Raw genomic sequence first — 8,029 nt, 5'->3', positions numbered from 1 at the left:
CTCACTGAAATGTGTCGGGACTTTGTAGAAACTGATGCTTGGCTCACTGAAATGTGTCAGGACGTTGTAGTACCTGATGACTGTCTCACTGAAATGTGTCGGGACTTTGTAGTACCTGATGATTTTCTCACTGAAATGTGTCGGGACTTTGTAGAACCTGATGACTGTCTCACTGAAATGTTTCAGGATTTTGTAGTACCTGATGATTGTCTCCCTGAAATGTGTCAGGACTTTGTAGTCCCTGATGATTGTCTCACTGAAATATGTCAGGACTTTGTAGTACCTGATGATTGTATCACTGAAATGTGTCAGGACTTTGTCGTACCTAATGATTGTCTCACTGAAATGTGTGGGGACTTTGTAGTACCTGATGATTTTCTCACTGAAATGTGTCGGGACTTTTTAGAACCTGATGATTGTCTCACTGACATGTGTCAGGACTTTGTAGTACCTAATGATTTTCTCACTGAAATGTGTCGGGACTTTGTTGAACCTGATGATTGTCTCACTGACATGTGTCAGGACTTTGTAGTACCTGGTGATTGTCTCACTGAAATGTGTCGGGACTTTGTAGAAACTGAAGATTGGCTCACTGAAATGTGTCAGTACTTTGTAGTACCTGATGACTGTCTCACTGAAATGTGTCGGGGCTTTGTAGAACCTGATGATTGTCTCACAGAAATGTGTCAGGACTTTGTAGTACCGGATGATTGTCTCACTGAAATGTGCCGGGACTTTGTAGTACCTGATGATTGCCTCACTGAAATGTATCAGGACTTTGCAGTACCTGATGTTTGTCTCACTGCAATGTATCAGGACTTTGTAGTACCTGATGTTTGTCTCATTGAAATGTGTCAGGACTTTGTAGAGCCTGATGATTGTATCACTGAAATGTGTCAGGACTTTGTCGTACCTAATGATTGTCTCACTGAAATGTGTGGGGACTTTGTAGAACCTGATGATTGTCTCACAGAAATGTGTCAGGACTTTGTAGTCCCTGATGATTGTCTCACTGAAATTTGTCTGGACTTTGTAGAACCTGATGATTGCCTCACTGAAATGTATCAGGACTTTGCAGAACCTGATGATTGTCTCACTGACATGTGTCAGGACTTTGTAGTACCTAATGATTTTCTCACTGAAATGTGTCGGGACTTTGTAGAAACTGATGCTTGGCTCACTGAAATGTGTCAGGACTTTGTAGTACCTGATGACTGTCTCACTGAAATGTGTCGGGACTTTGTAGAACCTGATGATTGTCTCACTGAAATGTGTCAGGACTTTGTAGTACCTGATGATTGTCTCACTGAAATGTGTCAGGACTTTGTAGAACCTGATGACTGTCTCACTGAAATGCTGGATATTGACAAGAATGATGATTTGTACAAGTTTATGTGATTCTAAAAATTTATAACGACTTGGAATTCCCTTACATCGATCTAGCCGATGTAAATCCAAAATAAATAATTTTGGTTATAAATTGATCGAATTGTGTAAGCAGAATAATGTATATATTGCCAATGGCAGAATTGGAAAAGATCACTCTATCGGTAAAACTACTTGTAATGACACAAGTGTAATTGATTATCTTTTATTGTCATCAGACCTGTTTCAATTCAACATAGATTTTGATGTTGTTGATTTCAACCCTTTAATTTCTGATGTACACTGTAGAATTGAATTCTGTTTATACTGTGGTAAAGAAACGCGTAATGAAGTAGAATTAAATCCTGACCTAATTAATGAATCAAATGACTGTCAAATGGGATGTAGAGCGGAGCGATAATTTTATTGAGTTTTTACAAGCTGATAAAAATGGAAAATTAGGTCAACTTAATGAAATTTTAAACATGCTTTCAGAAAAGGAAAAAACTTCCATTGCTGAAGATGAGATCAATGATTTAAGTCATCAGCCCAACACATATTTGGTGAATTTAAAAAATCACAGAGTACAACCAATATGAAATAAAATAATGATAGCAACCCATGAAACCCGATAATGTAATATGGAGAGAAATGAATTTCATAAAGCAAACAGGAACTTCAGTAAACATAAACATGGAGTAAACAAAGCCATGCTAAGGAATCCAAGTAAAAACTATAGATAAACATTGAATAGAGATTATATGATTTACCAAGAAAAAATGGAAAATGAAATAAGAAGGACAACAAAATTTGAACCAAAAAAGTTTTGGAAATTACTTAACAAAATTGAAGAGAAAAAAGACAATACTAATGATACAAGCATAGACGACCTATACGAGTATTTAAAAAATCCCAACAAGGGAGATAATGATGATGACAAATTCAATATTGATAATCTTGAAGATGGTAGATTCGATGGTAATTTAAAGTTTGATGAAATAAAGCAATCTGTAAATAGCCCAAATAATAATAAAGCCGGTGGTACTGATGGAATCCTTAACGAATACTTGAGGATCACTTTAGATATGTTTATTCCTATTTACCACAAATTGTTTAATATCATATTAGAAACTGCACTTATATCGGAAACATGGAGGATTGGTGTGATAAAACCCATATATAAAAATAAATGTGATCCGAAAGATCCAGATAATTACAGGGCTATAAGTCTCGTATCATGTATGGGAAAAGTATTTACGTCAATTCTTAATAAACGACCGAATAAAATGTCTGATGAAATTGGTCTCATTAGTGGCGCCCAAGCTGGATTCAGGAAAAAACACTCAACACCTGATAACATTTTTATTTTACATTCCTTAATTAATATTTACTTCAAATTAGGTAAAAAATGATATTGTTCATTTGTGGATTTTAAAAAGGCTTTTGATTCAGTGTGGAGGATTGGTTTGTGGCAGAAAGTACGGAAAAGTAACATTAGCGACAAACTTTTAAAAGTGATCATTAAATTGTATGATGATACAAAATCCTGTGTTAAAAAAGATAATGAGATTTCAGACATGTTTGCAAGCAATATCGGCGTAAAACAAGGCGAAAATCTATCACCGTTCTTACTTGCAATCTATCTGAATGATTTGGAAGACTTTCCAGGAAAATGAAGTAAATTGTTTACAAACAGTAGAGTCAATAAGTAATAGCATTGGATTGTTTATTAGATTAATCATCATCTTATATGCTGATGAAACTGTTATCATGTCAGAAACAGCTGATGGATTACAAAATACACTCAACGCATTTGAAAAGTATTGTAAACTTTGGGAGCTTACTGTCAACACACACAAAACTAAAGTTGTGATTTTCTCGAAAAGAAAGTGCAACAGTTACCCTAAATGTTTATTATACAATGTGGAGCTTGAGAGAATGGAATCGTATTCTTACCTTGGAGTTATTTGCAACTACAACGGCACGTTTGTGAATGCAAAGAAAAAAATAGTAGAACAAGTAAAGAACGCACTTTTTGCTGTTAATAGAAAAATACGAAATATTATTTTGCCATTAGACCTTCAACTCAAGATTTTTGATTCCCATGTACTGTCAGTTTTATTATACTCAGCTGACGTTTGGGGCTACGAAAACACAAAAAGTATAGAGAAAATTCACCTACAATTTTGCAAAATAATTCTAAATCTTCGAAGCAGTACACCGAAGTTCATGGTATATAGTGAAATTGGCAGATATCCTTTAATAATTGAAGTAAAAAGTAGAATGGTAAGGCTTTGGTATAAACTAATATCTAATGAAAACTTTTCAAGTAGAATTTACAAATGGATGTTTCAGCTACAGGAAAATGGAAGTATGGAATTTGAATGGCTAAAATTATAAGAAACAAACTGTATCAAACTGACCTAAATTATGTTTGGGATTATCAAAACACGTGCGCGACGAATATAGAATAATTTCATCTTGCTTGTAACAAGCATTTTCATTGGCTTAAAAAATTATGTTATCAGCCCATAACATACAAAATGACGTCGCCGTTTGTAACGTCGCTTTTGATTGGCTGATACAGCAGCGCAATAATTTCTAAGAGAAAAGAGTCCATCAATAAAAGTGGATTTCCACAGGGATTGTGTATAGTAGATTGAATTATAATGATTAACTTGAATATATTTTTCATGGTATGGAACTGAAACACAAAAAAACCGGAGTGTACTCTCATCATAAACCGCTTTGCGGTTTATTTAGAGTACACTCTATTTTTTTGTGTTATATCTCCATAACATGAAAAATATATCCAAGTCAATCCTTAAATATCTGAAATTAATTTTGAAAAAACGGTTACAAGATCAATTCATTCAAAAGTGGTTTAATGATATTGAAATCTCCTCTCGAGGACAGATGTACTCTGTTTTCAAGACACAATTTCAATTTGAAAATGAATGCTTGAGCATGAGAACGGTTTCATGAATACGGGCCCTGAACAAACAGAAACATTTTTGAAGGTAACCCTTCTGAAACAATACTCGAAATACCTTACACCTTGGACTCGGATGTCGTTTTTGTTTTAAACCCACACAGTCCTTGGCGATCTAAATGTTTTTCTATTAACATCTTTGAACCCTGTTGTTTTGTTTATTATTAAGTCACTTTTGTTGAAGTGAATTTGTGGTTATATATACCCAAGGAAGCGATAATATTACTACCATTAAATGAACACATCTACTTCGACCACTGCACTACAGTGATCTTATAATTATATATCTATTGTTAAATTCTCATTGGGTATCTTAGGACTTGCATTGTACATAATTGTCAGAGTCTTACTAGGGTCGGGTCAGAGGAATTCCCCTCTGTCTAGACTAAAAAGTCTTGGATCGCGGGTTCGATCCCCCAGCAAGCGCAAGTATCCTTTTCGCTAATTACTTCATGTTACAACGGTATGATTTCCTATTCATTATTTGTGTCCACTCTAATTTAGTGACTTCGATATTGTGACAATATATTCAATAGAATTTGATCGAACGTTTTACGAGATTTTATTCACAAGAACACCTCAGATTAGTTGGCTGCAATGTGCCAAGATGAAAGTAATCGTTTTGACATATAGAAAATCGTCAAACTATGACTTTGATTTAAACGGGCGCATGTACATTGCGCTACACTGATGTTATAATTATATAATGTAGTACAGACATTTCTGTCCTCTACTTTGATGTTTAAGCAATTTTCTATGTTCATAATATCAAAATTATCAGAACAATACTCAGACGACCAATATTCCAACGAACCAGACAGCAGCTCTGTCAACCGACGTTCGATTCTAATATATATATTTTCAAACAGCCAACACAATAGATATTTGTATAAGTTACATACATATATCGATCTTTATATAACCATTAACGTCAAACACACTTGTTTTAGGTCGTAACTATTGGACCTTTCAGTCGGTAGCCCCTAGATTCCTTCAGATGTGATGGGCACTATTGATTGAAGTTGATGGCTGAACGGGTACTGCCAGTTGTGGGGAAGTGTAGACCAGTACATCACTGTTAGGACGGAAACGTGCGTATGTGTAGAACCAATTTCCCGCCTAAAGTAAACATTGAATCATCATTAGCAGTCTGATAGCATGGTCAACAGGTTAAGTGATGGGCATTATTGGAAATATTCTGATTTTTTGAGGTTCATGCAGGGAGTTGAATTTCAAATGTGTACTTGATGGGTTAAAATGGCATATATATTTATGCTACGTAATAATGTAATGATTTTTTGCAATACTACGTTTGCTATTACAATATATTTTACAAAAAGTAAATATCTTGGCGTACGTAGAGTACATGTTGGTAGCCATTAGTTACACAACCGCTATAGCCGAGTCTGTATACAGGTAGTTCCGGTAAGTTTGTCATTGACATCAGGTAACGTTTAGAGATAGAAATCATTTATTATTGATTAGATCTGTATACGACATTTGCTACGTGACATTTAAGTAACTACAGGGTTTTGAAACTCACGATATTAGACAAAATAATTTAGGTACAAAATTCAGTTTTTCCCAAGCCGTTATTGTGGATAACGGCATCAGATGATTGTGCTCACAAAAATAACCTAAATATCTGGAAGGAAGACGAAGCTGTTCAATATCACCGACGGGTCATTTATCCGGAGGAACCCAAGCTGTGCCACATCACCGTGTTTACGACATGTAAGTAGCTTCCTCTTAGTCTGTGTCCACTCACTTGTGTAGTCACCTACTGTAGGCTGTGGATTGTTACCGTGTTATCTACTCAGAAGACATTGAAGAGACCCAATCTGATCTTCTGACTCCATTGCAACACCTAGGACCTTTATCTCCTCTATTCTTTCTACCTATCCGTTCCTTTCGTCATTGTCTCCATATAGTAACCGTCTTAGTGCGGCCCTTGCTGTTGTGGTGATACTGACTTACATGTGGAGCTAAATAACACTATACCAATATAACATTTAAGATATATGCATTCTCCAGATTTTAATTTAAGCTCAGTCAGACCTAACTACGTATTAAGCAGGAGGTCACAACAATCTACACAATTGTATGGAAATCATAGTAATAGTGTATAATAGCAAACACCGAAATCTTAAAGTAGGTACTAGGACACAGGATATATAATCAAGTTATAAGATAAGGATGTACAATCCTGCGAAATAATTATGTAAATGGTGTATTCGTTGAAGCCTATTGCCAAATGAGAAACTGTATGCATAAATAATAAGTTTGTTACAATTTGTCAGGTATACAAATTCGTGTATCAATTCTTAGATTTGGAAACATGTGGCGTGCGTCACAATCACATGCATTTCAACGGGAACATACATTGTCTTTCCTTCTAGTACTTGTTTATATTTTAGTTTTCACTCGTACACTCATGTTCGAGGTTCTACATATTTACTTTCCCCCCTTAAAAGTAGCAAAGAAAATTACCCCATGGACGAATTATTAATATCCATACGTTTATGTTTAAACAAATTGATCGTTTAGATTTTGTTGAAGATTGTTTTCCAATTAAGTTACATTTGGCAGGTGGTCATGTTGGTTAAGTCATATATATAGTTTAGGCCTGCCTCACTAAATACGCCCGTTACAAGTTTGATACATTTAAATCCCACAATTTCATTTTCATGTATATTTAATTTAGGTTTATACAGGCACCCTTTTCTTGTTGCATGTATTTTTTCCCTTAAGCGTATAAACAATTTATATTAACATTCAGTAACAGCTAATTATATATCACATATTAATGGAAATATTCCTGGTTCACCATACGTGATGTACGAAGTAGTGGCTTAAAGTACACAATGAGTGTTAAGTTCCTTGAGGTATTATAAGCAAGAAGTCGGTAGTGTCTCTAGGTGTACACTTGATTAGATGTAAAGTATGAAGTTCCTTGCTGTTAAAACTAGTTTGTAGTACCTCCAGTACACTGTTCGTAAAACAAGAGAATGTTAATGTGTGAACAACACAGTTATCCTTAAAATCGATAAAACTACAGCAAATATGCACAAAAAAGATTTACATGGGGTCTGAAAAAGTACAGATAGAGTAAGACCAGATGTGCCGTAAGAGTAGGCGCCTTCTGATCTTTTGAAGACACCATCATTTTAATGGGATGTGGATCTCGAACATCTATTTACCCCAGATCAGACCCCTCTTCTTGTTGTTATAGAGCTATGACTGTAACAATATAGACACGAAGAAAGCCCTTGTTGTTATAGAGCTATGACTTTAACAATATAGACACGGAGAAAGCCCTTGTTGTTATAGAACTATGACTGTAGAAAGCCCTTGTTGTTATAGAGCTATGACTTTAACAATATAGACACGGAGAAAGCCCTTGTTGTTAGTGCCTGTCTTCCAATGAATAAAAACCTGCGATAATATAAAGATAGATTGCTTAAACGGGGGACTCGGCGTTAATACAAACGGGTTAGCCTGATTAAAATGGTAATAGTCCTCTAGGTATTCAAAGGGGAATTTAACGAACTCTCAATTAAGTAGATGTCATCCCACTTTTCAAACATTAATTACATGTATTTTGTATACAGTGGTATCCCTTGGGAATATGTCGCGGGAAGTGGATGACGAATAGACTGTATACATTTGTCG

The sequence above is a fragment of the Mizuhopecten yessoensis genome, unplaced genomic scaffold (assembly GCF_002113885.1).
Source record: "Mizuhopecten yessoensis strain PY_sf001 unplaced genomic scaffold, ASM211388v2 scaffold83, whole genome shotgun sequence".
NCBI lineage: Eukaryota > Metazoa > Mollusca > Bivalvia > Pectinida > Pectinidae > Mizuhopecten > Mizuhopecten yessoensis.
The sequence above is the reverse complement of the archived record's forward strand: the minus strand, read 5'-3'. Positions refer to the sequence as shown.